This window comes from Stegodyphus dumicola, chromosome 7 (assembly GCF_044657685.1).
Source record: "Stegodyphus dumicola isolate Sdum_Otavi_A_Nest chromosome 7, ASM4465768v1".
NCBI classification, from domain to species: domain Eukaryota; kingdom Metazoa; phylum Arthropoda; class Arachnida; order Araneae; family Eresidae; genus Stegodyphus; species Stegodyphus dumicola.
In genome coordinates, this window is record NC_140774.1 from 200,903,053 (window position 1) to 200,922,978 (window position 19,926).

Here is a 19,926-nt window from a genome sequence, read left to right on the forward strand (position 1 = left end):
TGCTGACGGCACGGCTTTGAACTTCTTAGGGGGAGGTGACGACGCATGCTGTCCCGCTTTGTCTCTGGCTCGTAGTGATGGCACCAGGTCTCATCACCTGTGACGATCCGCTCCATGAAAGTGGGATCTTCCTTATACCGAAACAGATGTTGCAGTGCTAGCCCCATACGCAGTTCCTTTTGCTGTTTGGTGAGCTGCTTCGGAACACAAGCGACACATACCTTCCGATATCGCAACCTGTCGTGAACAATTGTCCACACGGCTCCATACCTGACATCCACCTTCACCGCCAACATTCGCAATGTGACACGCCGATCATTTCTCACTAGGTCGTCCACCTTGTCGATGAGATCGCTCGTGATGATAGTGTTTGCCTGGCCTGGTCTCGGGTCTCATAATATGTATATATAGTGGGCCGCAACACCCACACTCTCACGGCCTGCACGAAAACGGGCACTCCATTTTCTGACAGACTGGTCAGAGATACATTTCTTCCCGTAAACTGTCACCATCCGGCGATGAATAGCTGCCGGTTTCTCACCTTCCACTCTGTCAGAAATCGGATAACACCTCGCTGCTCCTCAGTCGTCGACTTTTGCAACGCGAACGCAATCCTGTCCTCATACGGACTGCCGCATCATTTGGACGCCGCTTTTGATAAGAGCCTCTGCTCTCTCCTGCGCATGCTCCGATCCCAGTCAGAGACTCCAATCGCATCCTGAGATGTCTCGCTACGTTCTCCCATGGCGGAATATGCAAATATTTACCTGTTACATTTTTTACGTTGTTTCGAACCTTTTCATTTGATCACCTCTTGTAATTCGACGTATGTGTTTATTTATGTATTTATTTTCATTCCTCTTATCTGCTACACTTCGAATTTTCTGTCTGCTTTCTCACTTTTGTGTATGTTATAGGTATATGTATATAATTATTCCAAGTTCATGTTCAGTATTTGATGTTTTGTATTTGATAATTCTTAATGGATTCAATTTGCCTATGTTTGCACTACCTCATTCTTGTCAGAGTCACCAGTTCCTCGACTTTTCTGCTCGCACTAATTTAGACAGCAATTTCATTGTCATTAATACCTTAAACAAGTATTCCTATCTGACCTTAAATAAATTTTTTTATAAAAAAAAAATAAAAACTATTCGACTTATCTTTCGAAATGATCAAACTGCTCTACAAGGGGTAGAGGCTTAGGCACCCTGGTCTCAAACCTCGTTCTACAGAGAGAATACTTTCATCTTTCTTAAGAAACAGTTTGAGACAGCAACAGAGTATTATTTGAGTTAGGCAACATTATTCATATTTGTTACCTAAATATCAGCTCCACTTTTATTGATAATCCTGTTATAGTGAAACTTTTCATGGTAAGGATTTTCTTGTAGATAATCACCTGTCTGAGCGATCAGTAATCCCAACATTCGACTCCGTGGAACAGCCTTGGAACCGGCTTTCGAAACCCGAACAGTCATTGCTATTTGTTAATTTGTTCCGAGCAGAGCAGTTGGGCCCTGTACTCGGATAGAGATACAGTAATTTACTCAGGTTACTATTTATTAACTGAGGCCGGGTTCTGAAAATATTCTCTAGAGATTAATTTTACCAAAAGAAGGGTAGATACTCCTTCATAGATTCTCATTCAAAATTGGGACAGAGTTAAGCGAAAGTGGGAGTCAAAACAAACGAAATGGTAAAGCGCCTGTTGAATGGCTTCCTTATGATTGGTGTAAAAGTAATTTCGAGTGTATCAATTGATATCGATTATTATAATATTAATTCTGCCCCATGATCATTCCCTAAACAGACTAAAAACATCAAATATTGATTAAAGTAAACAACAAATATCCCTTTCACTGACATATTTTAAGTACTAACAGATAAAAAATCAAGAAGTCTTAATATGTCCGGACAACTATTTTAATGGAGAACAGTCATTATCGCTTTTGTTTCTTTTATCTTTTTCTAGTATTATTGTAGCAGGCAATCTACCTATTATTTATTAGTTATTTAGTAAGTTCTTAGATGGCGCCACTGGTTCAGAATTTGAGAAGGTGTTTTGTTAACTACGAATACAGCTTCTCCTTATATATTATTTCTTCACCGAAAATCGATGGTGCTAAAAATATAATCTAATTTTTAATTAATGTTATATTGGGTATTACGTTTTGTAAATCGTGAGGTGAATTTTTCAATATAATCAGTTATATTAATTTTTTTAACTTTACTCAGTATGTTTTAAGAATTTACAAGTATTCATGCAGTTTAACAGGAAAAATATGTTCTCAAAATAAACAAAGTTGAGCATTTGCAACAGACAAATTTAAAATTGGTAGTACAAGCTTCGTTTCGAGCTAATTTCTTTCGTTAAGTTTGATAAATTCGTATGAAAAAATGTGATGGATCAAAATTAAGAATGAAAAATCACGAAAATAGGAAAATCGTCGTTCAGTAAACGACAATTTAATTATATTATTTATTAGCCCCAGGGCGTTACCACAGAAGAACTATTAATTTCATTTGGGGATTTTTAGTTGAAAACTTTAAATTGCCGTTTCACTTTTCAAATTGTTGACACCACTAATCCGGGAAGAAGGCCTAATAGGCCCATAACCCTCTTTGGATATTTGTGTGTTCCAGAAGATGGAGCCACCGGACCAGTACCAAGCATCCTCTCTAGAAATTTTCCACTTTAATTCTAAAGGGGAGAGATTTCACCAGTAAGACGTACCCCGTAGGGTTACTAAATTCTGAGTCAAAGTCCCCAGTACTATATACTCATAATCACTGCAATTCATTCATACTTGTGTGTTCTATACAGGCATTCTACTGCATAAGACAGTACTCTTCTGTTCTATCAATGTTGTCCACATGGGGCATTGTGTGAAATAACCCTCTTTAGTTGGTAATAAAATAACTTTGGCCTTTTCCCATTTATTTGGGAAGTAGTTGTTTTTGAGACAAGCATTTAAAATGCTGACATATCTTGTGACAGTACTGAGAGGCATGTTTTTAATGGCAATGTTAATTATCTCGTCATAACCGGTAGCCGGTTTCTATTTTGCGTCTTTTTTTTATGATATTCTTAATTTCTCCGGGAAGTGAAATCCGTTCCATTATTGGCCCGCGGCTGCTTATCCAATTCTGTATATAGTAGCGTATGTCGTACAAGAAAACATGATCACAAGGATCGAGATTTGGCCTGAACTGGTTTTTTAAGTGCTCTGCCATAATTGCGGCCTTTTCTTTATTAGTAAGTGCGATTTTACTATCACTATAAATGGGTTTGTTGCATTGTGCCTTTCTTCGAAGATTGCGCACAAAAGACCAGAAAGAGTTCTTTAGTTCAGTAAAGCTTGAGATTTTTTCGTTCCATATTTCGTATCGTATTATATTTTTATATTTATTTTTTATTTTTATTGTATTATGATTATATTATGAAACGTTTGTATTATGATTTTTGATGCTTGCTTTGATAGCATTATTTAATCTGTTCATGTCTTTTTTTTTTTTTTTTTTTTTTTTTTTTTTTCTGTATGAATTTCATCAATTTCAGTAGCGAGAGTTTGTTGATCACAACTTTAAGATGCTTATCTTGAGGCAAGATATATGAATGATGCTCCATATTGAGCTCTTTAAGTATGCGAACAATACCTCGATAACTGTCCACTTTAGTGGCATAACTTTAACTCCATCACCGAGTATCAGTCCTATAAAATCAAATTTGTGATGGAATATGTTCATATTTTTACTTCATGTAAATTAATTTTCTTTGAGAATGATAGGGGGAAGGTTTTTCTGAGTGTTATCATTATCTGGCTGAATATTATTTATTATCTTTGTTATTGCTCTGTGTATTTTCATTTATCTGGTTGAGTGTTACTGCTTTGATTATTATCTTCAGAATTAGTTTCCATATTCGTTCTATCCGAGTTTTCAGTATTTGTTTGCATAACATTACTGATTCTTCGTGCTTATATTGGCCGGATTAGTCTGAATGATGCGTGAAATTATCTGAGTGTGGGTGCTGAGTTTTAATTTCTTTGCACTTGTTTTGTAAGTTTTCGTCCTAACGGTTTGATAGCCTCTGGGCGCTTTGGTAATTGATCCTCTGAACTCGTATCTTTATCTAGTATAATTTAGTCCGCACTAGTAATATAATCTTCATAGTCGCTCTGTCCCAATCTAGCCTCTCCATGGTCGCTATGAAACCTATTCAAATCCAGCCTCATTGATGGAATCCTGCACCCCGGAATAGAGCCCTGACACTATGGCCTTCTCTACAGACAGATGTGCAGGCAGAAAGTGCACAAGACCCCTGTCAATCACCTGAAGCGAGAGCTTGGGGGTAACTATGTGCACTCTAAAATCCAGTAAACCCAAATCAAAGTAAATTGAAATTAAATATTTTATTTTAAATTTTAAATATTTAATTTGTGAAAATTTACTACACTAACACTAACGCAAAATAATGGCAATTACTGATAAGCAATCAGGCGCATTGTGAGTTAAAAAATCATCCTATCAAAAATATTCTAAAATAATAATCGTGAATGAGAAATAGCACTTCGCAAAAAAAAAAAAAAAAAAAAAAAAAAAAAAAAAAACTAACCTGAAATTAGCAATAAAAATGCTGATGTAATCAGATTAATGTTGCATGTGGTCACACTTAAGGAGCCAGGCTTATCTAGACAGGGTGCACTGTATCATGAAGACAGGATCAATGGCAGGAGCAATTTCCACCAACATCGTGCTCAAGCCGTATCCTGATACTTTAGTGTTTTTCCTGGCATTCAGTAGGATGATTCGTTCCTGCTCTTGCCAGTTTCCTCAGAGAATCCCGACTAGGCCTGACATATGATGAAGTCCGAAGATGATAATTCTCCATACGAGGTAGAATGGAAGAGGTGATACAAGAAGAATCCCTTTGCTTCGATGTTTTGAAAGCAACGCATGAGACTGGTCTTGTGGTAGTGGTGAGTCCGAAACTTTTAACTTGCCAACCATTGTAGAAAGTAAAACATATAGGATACAAACAGTAAAACAAGAATCAAGTAAAAGTTCACTATTTACATTATATACAATAGACAGTCAGCTCTTGAAGAGCGGAAATAAATATCTGCAGGTATCTGGGGGCCAAGAGCTAACCTACCGATCAGCGGAAATTGCAAAGTCCAGAGTTCAAAAGGCAGAAATAGCATTTCGCACATGAATACTGGAAGAAACGTCTAAAATATAGAAAGTAACCACTCAAAATGTTTATAAAAAATCGTTTTCTATGTTGGCTACATTAGAAAAATCACAATCTGCCAAAATACTGTTCTACGACAAATCGTAAATGCTGAATCGTATATAAGAAATAACAGAATACATGAAGAGTTAGGCATTGAGTTATTGCGCACTCATTATTATAACTTAGCCAAAAAATTTCACGAAAGACAGCAAAATATTGATAATCCCAGTATTAAAATCTGTGATTAAGACTTTAACAGTTTGGAAAATATGAATAGGCCGATGGCCTAACTAAATGCATGGATCATGTAATATGCAACTCTAATAATTTGACATATGTGCTTATTTATGTATTTATTTTCATTCCTCTTATCTGCTACACTTCAAATTTTCTGTCTGCATTCTCACTTTTGTGTATGTTACAGATATATGAATATAAATATTTCAAGTTCATGTCTTAATATTTGATGTTGTGTACTTGATAATTCTTAGTGGATTCAATTTGCCTATGTTTGCACTACCTCATTCATGTCACAGTCACCAGTTTCTCGACTTTTCTGCTCTCACTAATTTAGACAACAACTCCATTGATATTAATAGCAAAGAATCTCTAAGGAGAAGAAGTAAAGGTTCCCCGGGGCAAATGTGGCTCCGTCAGACCGAAGAGACACATTATGTATATCACTGAAGCTTACTTTAAAGGCGCAAACCATTCCAAAGCTATCCACCCTCCGTACCTCACTGCGCATGTGCGAAATAACATCAGGAGGCAAGAAGGCTAACCTCCTTGTCAGGAGGCAACAAAGCAGCATCAAAGAATGCAGCATGCCGTCGGCCATGTTAGCAATCTTTTACCACGTTGTTCGAAAACGTTCTTTGTTGTTGTAGTCAGAGGTACATGGTTTTAGCTATGTGAAATTCTTTTAAAGACTTTTTAAATGTAATGCTGTAAGTGAAATGGTTTTGGCTATTGGGTGAAAACTTTGGTTTTCACAATGGTCATTCCAAATAATTGTCTAAACGTTTTCATGGTAATTTGTTTTTAAAGTTGTTGTCGGATAATTATAATGTATTTCAGTGTTTTCAATTTATTTAGGGGTGCCTTTAATTGTCTTTAAATATTTTTTTCTGTTTCAGTTAGTTATTGCAAATTTTGCTTTTAAAATTTCACTGTAAAATTTTAACTATAGATCCATAAAAAATTATTACGTTTTGTACGACATGTGTTTTCCCCCCTTTTTAAGTTTACAGAAGAAAAGAATTAAGAAATTTATTTCATTTAAATTTTGTCTTCGTACGGCTCGCTGTTTAAATTGAAAGTAAAAATTGGACAGGATTTCTATAATTCGCCCCAAAATTCCAACTAACATCCTTTTGCTCATAAAACTCCAGAAATGTATGAAAATAAAACATTTTAAGTTATTTCAAAGTAAAAAATTTACTATCTCCTCGAACTGCGCTGTTTAAATTTCACCCTGCGCTGGTGTTTCACTGTATAGCCGTGGCTCTTCGGTACAGCGGCGCAGAGGCGAAACAGGTTTACATTGCGTTTATGGAAGCTTTCATTCTTCTCCTTAGAGATTCTTTGATTAATAGGTTAACAATATTATTATCTGACCTTATAAAATTATTAAAAAAAAGAAAAAGGGAAAAAAAAAAAAAAAAAAAAAAAAAAACCTATTCCAAAGTGTCTTTCGGTTATTGTATACTACCTTTCAAAATGATCAAACTGTACTACAAGGGGTAGAGCCTTGTAGTACAAGACCCTGGTGTCTCAAACACCATTCTACAGAGAGAATAGAAAAATCACTTCGCGTTTTGTGAATAACAGCTACAGAATACAAGACTAAAACCGCTGTGTCGTTGGTTCTTCAAATGTCATTCTGCTATTTCATTGTGTATTCATTTAATTCTACTATGCTTTATAAGTATTGTGTGCTTTCAAGTGTGAATTCTTCATTTTCACTTTATTATTTGAGTGTGCTTATCTGCAAGAACTGTTTCTATTTTCACCGCAGTGTGAACGTTTCAAGAAGCATTGGCCGAAGTCAGTTTACGGGAGGGTGACCCCTCACGTGACTGCTGCAGACCTACGTTTCAAGCCACACCCACTGTGTTGAACTCGCTGCAGTTCAGCTTCGCGAGTGCCATTTGATCTAAATCATGAATTTCAAAGTATAAGTGATTCAGTAATGATTGCTCATTACTAGTTTATTACACAACTAATTATATTTTCATATTTTGTTGCCGGCTGTAGATGCGCTTCTAAATTCAAAATTGCATTGTGTACTCATGTACTATTCTAGCTCCGCCTATAGAGGCGCGACGGTTCCCGCCTTATTTCTCATTTACCGATTCTTAAGGCAATACCATGACAGGCAGTTAAATCAGTGGGCTGCTAAATGCTGTCTAAATCAGATAACTACTGACCTGACCTGAAGTATTCCATAGATCATAGAAACAACGGAAAATATGAAAATACTTTTCCGCCGAGTCCAGGGAGTCAATCTCTCACCTTCCGAAGCATTTTATTTATTGAAGTCCAGGGGGGGGATTCAGTAATACGATCGGAGGAACTTTCTTTTGCAGCGTAGGATTATCTGTGTTAATTTCTTTATCTTTTTCGAAATTTTGAGTGGTAAATCTGTTAGATTGCTCGATTTTTCTTATTAACTTTTTCAGTTATTGGCTTGCAAGTCTTCTTATCCATCCATTGCCGTTGGGTGTGAAATTTTTTGTTTCGTACCAAATAAAAATGTTAATATTGGTTTTAATGTAGCAGGCGATCTACCTATTTATTAATTATTTAGTTCGTTTTAGATGGCGCTACTGGCACAGAATTTGAGAAGTATTGATAACTACTAAAACAGCCTTTCCTCATACATTAGTTTTTTAGTCAGTTTTGAGAATTTACAACTCGTTTTATTACAAAAAGTAAGTCGTTGCACACACTAAAACCTAAGGAGTGGCCTCATTCTGCTATTTTTAAGCCAAATAAAGCAAAACTTCCGATTCTGTTGTACTTTTTTTTAAATTGACCACACCTCTCGCTTAAAATATATATTTAGGTTAATATTTACAGAAATAAACTGTTGCAAAACCCTATTTAGATGTAAAGTATTTTCAAAAGTTCTCTTTTATTCAGAAAGCCATACATTTTTACAAAAACGAAATTTTTGTATTTCGTAAAAGCTGCTGGTATCCTGTTGCAGGTATACTTAACTTTATTTTGCTACCCCGCCCACTAAGCGATTTCGATCGCTTAGTGGGCGGGTTTTCGTGGCGTCACTTTGAGTATAGTATTTACCGAAATTCGATGGTGCACATTTTTGTAACCTGTAAAAATATGTATACAATTCTTAGATACTAAGATACTAAGGTGTTTTTGCTGGGTTTCTACTACACCGTGGCAGTACTTCCCAGTAGCGATGAGAGAACTCCCGAAGGACCTGGCTTTGAGGAGAACTCAAGCGGATTCTGTAGCAGGAGGAAGAGAGAAAATGCTGAACTGGTCGCCCTCTGAGGCGGTAGAAGTGAAGTTGAACAGTGGAAAAGATGAAGAAGCTTCTTGATGATGAATGTAGAAACAGAAGTCGCTTGGGGGACTCCATCTCTTGTCAGTCATAGAAAGTAAGCCCAAAATCGAGGTTTAAGGTTGCTGGGGGTTAGCTGGGTGGTGCCATCTTGTGCAGGTTTCCGCAACTGGTCTTGAAATGGAATTATTCAGGTTCACTTTTGAACTTGAGACTTGCAATTCTTTTTCGTTTTGGTCATACGTAACACAATTAACTTCAGTACTACGGGTTACCGTAAAACGTTCACTGGTATACCTTCCACCACACTTCAAATCATATCATCCGACTAAACAAAAGTTAGCTTCATTTTATTCCTATGTTTTCCGTGCTCTTCAAGTTTGCCCCTCCAAACTATCCCTTCATGAAGAACTAAATTATTTAAAAGCAATAGCTATTGACAGGGGCTTTTCACCTAACATTATTAATCAAGTAGTTAAAAATTCTCATCTCAACACACCAGAAGACACACTCTTGTTTTTGGAGATTATGAAAATTCTGTTGTCATTCCCTTCTTTCCATCAGTTAGTTAGCTATAACATTGCACGTATTTTGCAGAAATTTAACTTCTGCGTCCTTAATTCTCCCATCAGTAAAATTTCGAGTTCCGTACTCAAGGACCCCATTCCGGATATGAATTCCTGGGGTATTTACAGGATTCCTTGCCAGTGTGGTTTAATTTACATTGGCCAACTAAGAGAGCCTTAAAATTTCGCGTCAAGGAACATGAGGCATATGTTAGAAAAAAGGAAACGCAGAAGTCTTCTGTTACCCAACATTGTTGGTCCGAAAATCACACTTTCAATTTTTCTGGTGCCAAAATTATTCAAAAAACATCTTCCATTGGTGAACTGGATTTTCTAGAGGCATTTCACATTCAAAAAAATCTTTCTGTTCTAGTTAAGGACCCTAATTCCAATCCATCTTTACCTTCAGGCTTTAAAGAAATTATGTTTTAGTTCTAGTTTCATCAACAGATGGCACCAGTAGCTTATCTCTTGTCCATGCTTTCTTATCTTATCTAATCACTATCTCTTATCCTGTTCATTTGCGCTTTTGCAGCTGAGGTTGATGGTTCGGTTCGCTTTATCGGCCTTTACTGGAAAAATTAGTATCCCTGCTGAGCAGTCTTAGTGAAAATCTTAAACAGTACAGTTTGTATGTCTTCCTTGGCGAAGCAATTGAGATGAGCATAGTGCAGGATTGGTCAACTGCGGCTCGCGAACCACATGCGGCTCTTTTAAGGATTATTTGTGGCTTTTGATAAATGTACCCAAATTTCCTTTTCATTTTTGTGTTATATTAAAAAAAATTATTATCGTTCCGTATGCGTTTCAAAATGTCTTTTAAAGTGCTGACAACAAATATGAAAGACTAAGTGCAACGTTGCAACAAATTTCATTTCCGTCCAAATTAAGAATGATATGACTCATCGAAAACTGCGCGAACGAACATAAACAGTGGCGAAACAGTTCCGTTAGTAGGATTTTCTTCCCTTTCGACTTCCTCGTGAATTATGAGAAACATATGGGAGTAATCAACGACTTGTCTGGCCGATTGCTTCTCGACGAATAATGATCTACGATCTACGTAATCGACCGACTCCAGACCGATTTTGAATTTGTAAACTTTCATTGCAACGAACAGTTGACATTGTGCTCTGGAGGAAACAATTTGTGTCACTCTTGCTACGGATATAATTCGTAATCCGGAATTTTCGGTAAGTTAACTATAATTTGTTTCGTAGTATGTAATACGTGTTGTTATTGTTTTATGACACAAAACTTGTATTTTCTAAATTTCTTTATTTACTTCCAGTCCTTAAAAATATGGCGACAGAGAACAAAAATAAAAAAAAGAAAATACGAGCAAGAGAATAGAAGTTTTAATAATGAGTGAGAGGAGAATTTTTTTTTAATTGACAATAACGGAAAAGCATTATGTGTTATTTATGATTATACGGTCAAAAATTATAAAGATAGCAATTTACGTCGACATTATGAAACCAAATCCTCCTCAGTTTTCTAATCAGTATCCACCAAATTCCAAATTAAGATCAAATAAACTTGCTTCATTAAATCAAATTTAAATACACAGCAGTCAATTTTGATGACCCTTAGCAATCAAGCTAATAATGTGTCTGAAGCCAGTTTTGTTATTGCCTGGAATATTGCTCGTGAAAAACTCACCAAATTTTATAGAATTATCAAGAGAGGTAAAATAAATGTGTTTAATTTTTAATAAAATCAATGCACATATTTTGTACTTTTATATGTTTTGAATAAACATAATTTCTGTAAAAAGTTTTTTTAGTACCTTTTTAATACGTATTTAATTGCGGCTTGCGAAAATTTCAAATTTTGAAAATTGGCTCGAACTATCAAGGAATTTGGCCACCCCTGGCATAGTGAGATGACGGCGAGACTTAGCGAGATTAAATACAACACCTAGTGCATTCTTGGTTGATTGAACATGCAGAGTAGTCAAGTGTTGAATAATGACTTCTAATATCATTAAAAATTGTCCGAGTAATAAAGTTTTTATATTTTTCGTAAGATAAATGTTCAAAGTTCATGGAAAAATACCAAAATTTTAAAAATATGAAGTAGAATTAATGAAAAATAAAAAAAAACATAAATTCGTGTGCGGGACTTAGCCTTGATCAATGCTATGGTGTCCAGTAGTCACCTGACGATAACACATTCTGAGTAACTTGAGCAAAGATTATTTACTAGGAGAATCATTTACAACACGTTACGAGTTCTAATTAAAATTGATCTTCTAGGATAGATAATAGTATAAATAACGAAATTTATTGAGTAAATAAGCTTAAACTGAGTTCAGATAAGTATATACAAATGCATACATAGATGTTTGACTACTTCCAATTATTATTATAGAAAATTGTCTTAGGACGTTTGAAGGCCTTTTTGATGCGGTGATCATAATTTCCTAGCTATCTAATGACATTGTGCTGATGATTATCACATTTGGGGTGAAAATTTTAAGGTAATTTGAGAATTTTTTTGTTGATGGTGTTAATCTTGAAACATTTTCTTATGACGGTGTTCCTGACGAACCATTGAGAGTCTGACATATTTCGTAAGTGAATATTTTTTTGGTTTTGTAATTTGGATCTGTGGGTATTGGCGGTAGTAGCCGAAGCCGAAACTGCATATAGAACTATTGGACGAATGGCTTGCAAATAAGTGATTCTTTTGGTAGCATACTGGAGTTGCGATTTTCTCCCCAATAGAGGATAAAGCGCCATAAATGCTTTTTGAGCTTTTTCTTTCACATACGGTGAATTACGGTAGGCTGAAGTATTCGGCTTATCGGCCTTTACTCGAAAAATTAGTATCCCTACTGGGCAGTCTTAGTGAAAATCCTAAACAGTACAGTTTGTACGTCTTCCTTGGCGAAGGAATAGATGACGGCGAGACTTAGCGAGATTAAATACAACATCTAGTGCATTCTGTTTGATTGAACATGCAGAGTAGTCAAGTGAATTCTTTCACATAGCTTGTATGTTGACGGAAGTTTAATTTCTTATAAAGGAAAACTCCTAGATATTTAATATAAGGTTCTCTTCTAATGATGTCGTTATTGATATCCTCGAAATTTCCTCTGAGAGTTTTCTTGCTGAAAAGAACGACTGTTGATTTTTCAGTATTGGTTTTTATTTCCCACTTTGTAAACCAGCTTATTAACCCCTTAATTTATAATGATGGGCATAGCCCGCGTACAATGGTCGGGCCAAACCTAACTTTCACGGGCATAGCCCGCGTACGGTGATCGGGCCAGAAGTGAATATTTCGTGGAATATTTGACACGCAATGACAGTCTGATGCAGTAATTGTGGTAGACGCAAGTATTACAAAATGTTTATTTATACAAAACTCCAAAATACAAAATTAGTAATCTGGAACGGTATGATATATTTCAAAGCATTCTGGTACATGTAAGGGAACTTTACACTTTTTACATTCGTGTTCTATGTGAATTTTCTCGTACTTGATCTGCATACTGATTCGTTTCGGTTACAATATTGTTCCAAAACAGGTCATCAAATATTAGATTAAATATATCAAATTCTCCTCAACTTCCTCCTAATTGACATAAGGCTTCCTTTCTTATGCCAGGAGTCATCGTATAGTCCCAGATTTTTGGACTATTTCTTATTTCTTTCCAAAGCCAGGACTCTGGTAGTTGATCGTCATCGGATGTATCATCAATAATTATTCGCCTATACATTCTTCGAAAATTACATAATTCGTCATGTTTACAATTGCCCGGATGAGCGTGTTACACAAGTCGTGCAAATGTCCCGAACGCTGCGAAAATTACATAATTCGTCATGTTTACGATTGCCCGGATTAGCGTGTTACACCAGTCGTGCAAATGTCCCGAACGCTGCGCGTACACTTCGGCCCAACATCTTTGAATCTAAATCATAGGATAAGGGGTTAATTTGTCGGTGGATTCTTGCAATTTAATTAAGACCATGTGGGGATTCATAGATTTGCATAGAACAGCTGTGTCGTCTGCATAACATGCAGTGACAGCACAGTCCATAATTGGTGGATCGTTGATAAAGTAATTAAAAAGCGAAGGTGAAAGAATTGCTCCTTGCGATGTGCCAGCATTGATTTTTCTCATGTTCGAAAATTAATTTTCGTTTTGAAAGGTTCTATTGAGGAAGTCAACTATTATTAGTCTAATCTCAGGAGGAATTTTGTGATCGATAAGCTTGATAAGGGGACATCATGCCACATCGAAAGCTTTCTCAATGTCGAGAAAGAGGGACCTGCCACAGTTTCTTTTTTATTGAAGCATTCTCCAATATATTCTATTAGTCTGACAGTTTGATGAGTAGTGGAGAAACCTGCTCCTGAATCCAAATTGATGCGGTTTGATGATGTTATTGCTATTAGTGAATGAAGAGAGACGATGCAGGATGATTGTTTTCAAATATTTTTGCGATAGCTGGTAATAGACTAATGGGTCGATAGCTGTTTATATCTTGTCCAGGTTTTCCAGGCTTTTTTATGACTATTATAATTGCGTGTTTCCACTTCTCAGGGAAAATACAAAGGCTCAGGCAAGCATTAATGATGTTTGTTAAAAGAACTATGCATTTTTTGAGTAGATTTTTTAGTGATTTATTAGTAACTTCAAGATATCCGCCTGATTTTCTTGGGTTAAGTTTTTGGATAATGTTTGAGATCACTCTAGGGGAGGTAGGACTATTTTCAGCAAATTGATGTGCTTGAATAAAATTCTTTACTTCTCAGGGAATGAATTCTTCTGCTTGATGTACGTAATGAAGAGAAGGATTTTCTTTAAATTGGCTTTCATAATTAGCAAAAATGAAGACTTCTGGGATGTCTTCATTTTTGAGTATGAGTGTGTTATCTTTCTCTTTTGGGCCTATGTTTCTACTATTTTATTGCAGGGCTTTTGCAAATTTCCATGCAGAATGATCTGTGAGTGTGAAGCTCAGGACAAATTTTGCCAGCTCTCATCACGGAAATCCTTAATGGCATTTTTCAGGTCTCTATGGGTTGCATTATATGCAGATTTATCATTTGGCCTCTGTGTACGCTGATAAATGTTTCGTAGTCTATTTTTATGGTTAATTTTCCGACGTATGTAGGCAGGAAGACTGAATTTTTCGTCATTAATTGTAGATTTGGAGTTATCTATGGCAGAGTGGATGTGCACATTAAAGTTGTGGATGGCAGTATTAATTTCTTCTCTACTTCTTAAATGGGGGCAGGTTGCAGAGGTGTTTTCTTCGATTAGTTTACTAAAATTTTCCCAGTTTATTCTTAAATTTTCCCAGTTTATTCGACTTATTACTACCTTCCCAGGTAGTCCATGTTTAAGGTTATACATGGTGAAATTCACAGGCAAGTGATCAGAGGACAAGTCATTATTCACTTATAAATAAGGTGTTTGTTGTACATACATGGTAATGAGTGTGTTTAAGACACCAGGAGTTCCGTATCTGGTGCTAGGTATTCTTGCAGGCTCATTTGGTGCGTAGACAGCTATATTGTGGGAAAACTCAGTCTTCTCACAGGTTTCCCTTTTGTTCCATAAATATTTTTATTTCAGTTCTTAAATCGTAAAATCTTTTGAGCATTTTGTCCCTTACTGAGCCATCTTACTTCTGTATAATAAATAACATCTGCAAATTCAGTGCCCATTACCTTACGAAAATCAAACCGAATCTTTCACTTTCACAAGCGGGCATCGACATGAAAGAGTCTTAATTCTGTCGATCCTATAAGTGCCAATGGCCTTTCACGGTAATGGGGTAAATCAGCAGTGAAAAACACCTCACCCTTAGGCGGAAATCCTACCTGAATAAACGTATTCTCTTTGCAATAAATGGCATACTATGTGAAAAGCGAATCATGCGATGCAAAGTCAAGCAATTATAGTGATGCGCAGTTAAGCAGAAGCATAGCATCCATGTGGCAAATAGGCATAACGTGCGGAGCGAATCCCAAAATGGCGCAAGAATAGGCATGCGGTAGAGTTGAGTTTCAGCAGTATTAGATAATCCATTAGATTCGCTAATGGATTAGACGAACTGTACAATTGCTATGCTTATCTTGAACTGCCAGGATTATCTCAATGCCATATCTACATGTTACTATGCCTGCTAAATTGCATCAGGACTTGTCAGAAACTTTTAGGTTTCTAGGTTATACTTTTATTGCTCAAACTCTCCTCGACCGCATGCCTGTTCTTGCGCCATTTTGGGATTCGCGCCGCACGTTATATCTAATTGCCACATAGATGGTATGCTTCTGCATACCATCTTCTGCTTACGTTCGCATCGATTGATTTGCTACGAAAATCTTCTCTAGTTAAGAAAATTACGGATCATTAGTTCAAGCCTTCAGTCGTGGGACTTTTGCTTCTATATATCACTTTGTGAACATTCGCGAAGAGTCGCAAATTCCACAGGTTAGAAAAACATCGGAATAACATCATTTGGTTGAGGGATCGGAGGTGGCCAATAAGAGTCAGTTGCACTAAAATTAAAAATTTTATTAAAGTCAAAATTTTCTAGATTAAATAAAAAAAGGCATATAAAAATGTATTGTAACTTGCAATAATAAGAGAAAAATAAAATACATATATATACAAGTCCCAACTCTTTTTTTCTCTTGTTCGACTGGGACCGAACGCTTGATTATGTTAGTACAAAGTGGGTCATGGGTCCAGCCCGCTCAGCTATGCATTCCTTGTCAAACGTCGCTAAAATCTCTTTAAACAAACAGTTGAAGTGCCTGTAATGCAAATTCAAGTTTATCATTCTCGTTTTGGACACTGCTGAATTTATGGTAGAGGTCTTTTAGTTTAAATAGGAGAGATTTGAATTCATCAAGATCTTGAATGCTTGATATTTTAGTTTTACCTGTTTCTTTTATTTCATCTCCGTTGACGTTGGCATAGGATTCTGAGAATTTCTTTGATTGAGCTGTTTCATTTTGAGTAAATTTTGGAAAATCTTTTGTTGGGATTTTTTGTTTATTTTGAAATTTCTTGCTAGGGTGTTCAGGGCAATCGGGGCTAGTGGCCACATGGAAACCATTGCACAGGGCACATCTCGCTGGGATTTCTGCTTTACCTTTGACGGGACAAAGGTAGCTTTGATGAGATTCTAGGCAACGAATACATCTAGGAGTGTTGTGGCATGCTCTCTGTGTGTGTCCATAGCGCTGGCACCGGAAGCATCCCAAGCAGCACCGGAACGTTCCGAAAACGTTCAGAGTCCGTGTCATACCGTTCTATAACGGTGTTAGGCGTATTTAGAACGTTCTACATAACGTGCTAAAGTGGTGCGTGTAACAACCGTGTATTTAATACGTACATTTCGACGTACAACAATCGTGTTTTTTGAAACGTTCCCAGATTGAGTTATAAAATACGTTCGACATAACGTGCTAAAGTTGTTTATGTTAGAACCGTGTTCTTAGGACGTACATTTCAACGTAAAATACTGGTACTTTCCGAAACGTTCTCAACATGTACTAGAAAATACGTTCTAAACGACGTGCTAAAGCGGTGCGTATTATAACCATGTTCTTAGGACGTATATTTCAACGTACAACACTGGTACTTTTCGAAACGTTCTCAACATGTGCTAGAAAATACGTTCTAAACGACGTGCTAAAGCGGTGCGTATTATAACCGTGTTCTTAAAACGCACATTTCAACGTACAATCCTGGTACATTTCGAAACGTTCTCAACATGTACTGGGAAAAACGTTCTAAATTACGTGCTAAAACGGTGCGTATTATAACCGTGTTCTTAGGACGTATATTTCAACGTACAACACTGGTACTTTTCGAAACGTTCTCAACATGTGCTAGAAAATACGTTCTAAACGACGTGCTAAAGCGGTGCGTATGATAACCGTGTTCCTAAAACGCACATTTCAACGTACCATCCTGGTACATTTCGAAACATTCTCAACATGTACTGGGAAAAACGTTCTAAATTACATGCTAAAACGGTACGTATTATAAACGTGTTTTTAGGACGTATATTTCAACGTACATTCTGGTACTTTTCGAAACGTTCTCAACATGTGCTAGAAAATACGTTCTAAACGACGTGCTAAAGAGGTGCGTATTATAACCGTGTTCTTAAAATGCACATTTCAACGTACAATCCTGGTGCATTTCGAAACGTTCTCAATATGGACTGGGAAAAACGTTCTAAATTACGTGTTAAAACGGTGCGTATTATAACCGTGTTTTTAGGACGTATATTTCAACGTACAATCTGGTACTTTTCGAAACGTTCTCAACATGTGCTATGAAAAACGTTCTAAACGACGTGCTAAAGAGGTGCGTATTATAACAGTGTTCTCAGAACACATATTTCAACGTACAACACTTATACTTTTTGGAACGTTCTGATCATGTGCTAAAGTACGTTCTACAGGACGTGGTAAAGCTGTGCGTATTATAACCGTGTTCTTCGGACATGCATTTTAAAGTACAGCACTGGTTTTTTCGAAACATTCCGAGACATACTATAAAGTACGTTCTGCGTGATGTGCTGAAGAAGTGTGTGTTACAACTATATTCTTATAACGTACATTTAGAAATACAATACTGGTATTTTTCAAAACGTTCTCAGCATGTGCTATAGGCCCCCAGCGGCCGAGCGGTAAACTCGCTTGATACTGGTAGTTCGGTCCGAGGTTCGATTCCCGCGAACGGGCTGGCTGCATGGGCGCTTTCGTGGTTTTTCCCATGTGTAACGTGTATACGAGCCAATTTTCCTTAAGAAGCCCTCCAGGAAGGCATCTCTCTTCCGTGTAGTGCCTAAGAGCGAAGCACGTTAATAAAAAAAAAAAATGTGGTATAAATTACTTTATACATGACACGCTAAAGCTAATTACACCGTGTTTCTTAAGAAGTTCTTTTCAGAGCATCCATTGGTAATTTTCGGATGGCTCACTGCATGCTATCAAGCGCATTCTACATGACGTGCTTGTTACACCTGTATTTTTCTGTACATTTTAATATATAAAACTGCCGTGTTGTACCATGTTCTTCGTTAAAACATTTGGAGCGTGTGCTATAAAGTACATGCTACTCACATTACAATTATACTAATTACCTAGGTTTCAGGCAACCGTCAAATTATTCATTTTCCATAAATACTTCAATATCTTTTATTTTGCCGCAGTATTAGTTATAGAAAACATTTTCATTAAATATGTACTGTAAAGACAGTTCGTAAGGCTTGTATTTCAAAAATAGATAAAATAATGTTACTTAAAAACTGTATTCTGCTTATTAAATGTAAGTTATTAAGAATTTCAAAAAAATATTTAAAAGCTCCTGCATATTTTTTCAAATGAAATTATGTCGATTTTTTTTTTTTTTTTTCATTTCGCATTAATCATTTGTGTTTGCAGTACATTCATGAAACGTGTCATGAACTTTCTACTAGAACAACCATGTGAATAGTATGTAGCTTTCTATGTGCAATATTGGTATCTTCCATAACATTTGGACATGGGGTAAAAAAACTACATGTTATTTGCGTTACAAATGCGATTGTACATATTTAGAATAGCAACAGAATTATGATGATGTTAGGACACGTTTGCGAGCGTGCTAATTTTTTCCCCTAAAATGCACGAATTATTCGTATTGCAGGTGTTAACCCAAGTAGCACAAGAACGTTCAGATCAAGTGCTTCACCAACGTGTCGGGAACGTTCAAGCAGAACGTTCAAAATGCCGTCTACATGTTACAGTTCTAAGACGGGCAATAACACGTCAAATACTTGTGTTTGTAACACTTTCATGCAACGTGTCATTAACGTTCTAGTACAACGTTTTTGGCACGTTTTACCTGAACGTTCTGAACCACGTCTATGTATTGCAGTTCAATAACGGACAGTAGTACGTCAAACGTGGTACTACTATCACTTTTTTATAACGTTCTATGAATGTTCTTCTAACGTTCTAATAGAACGTTCCTTTAACGTTCAGGCAGAACGTGGTGAATCACGTCAGTATGTTACAGTTCAATAACGGATAGTAGAACGTCAAAAAATGGTGTTACTAACAATTTTATAAAACGTCCCTTGAACGTTATATGGAAGCTCCGTTACCTTCTAACAGAACGTTCCTTCAACGTTCTAGCAGAACGTTTCTTCAACGTTCTAGCAGAACGTTTCTTTAACGTTCAGGCAAAACGTTCTGAATTACGTCTGTAAGATGTAGTTCATTAATGGACAATAGAACGTCAAAATGTGGTACTAGTAATAATTTTATATATCGTTCCTAGAACGTTCTTTGAAAGTCTCTATAACGTGCTAGCAGAACGTTCTCTTAACGTTTGGGCAGACATTCTGAATGTCGTCTATAGATTAAAGGTTTATGACGAGCAATACCACGTCAAATACTGTTAACACTTCTGTATAACATGCAAAGAACGTTCCGAATCACGTTTAACTAGAACGTTTTGAGTTACGTCTAACTAGAACGTTCTGAATCCGGTCTATATGTACAGTCTCTGAAGGACAACAGTACATGAAATATTTGTGTTTGTAATACTTGCGTCTAAT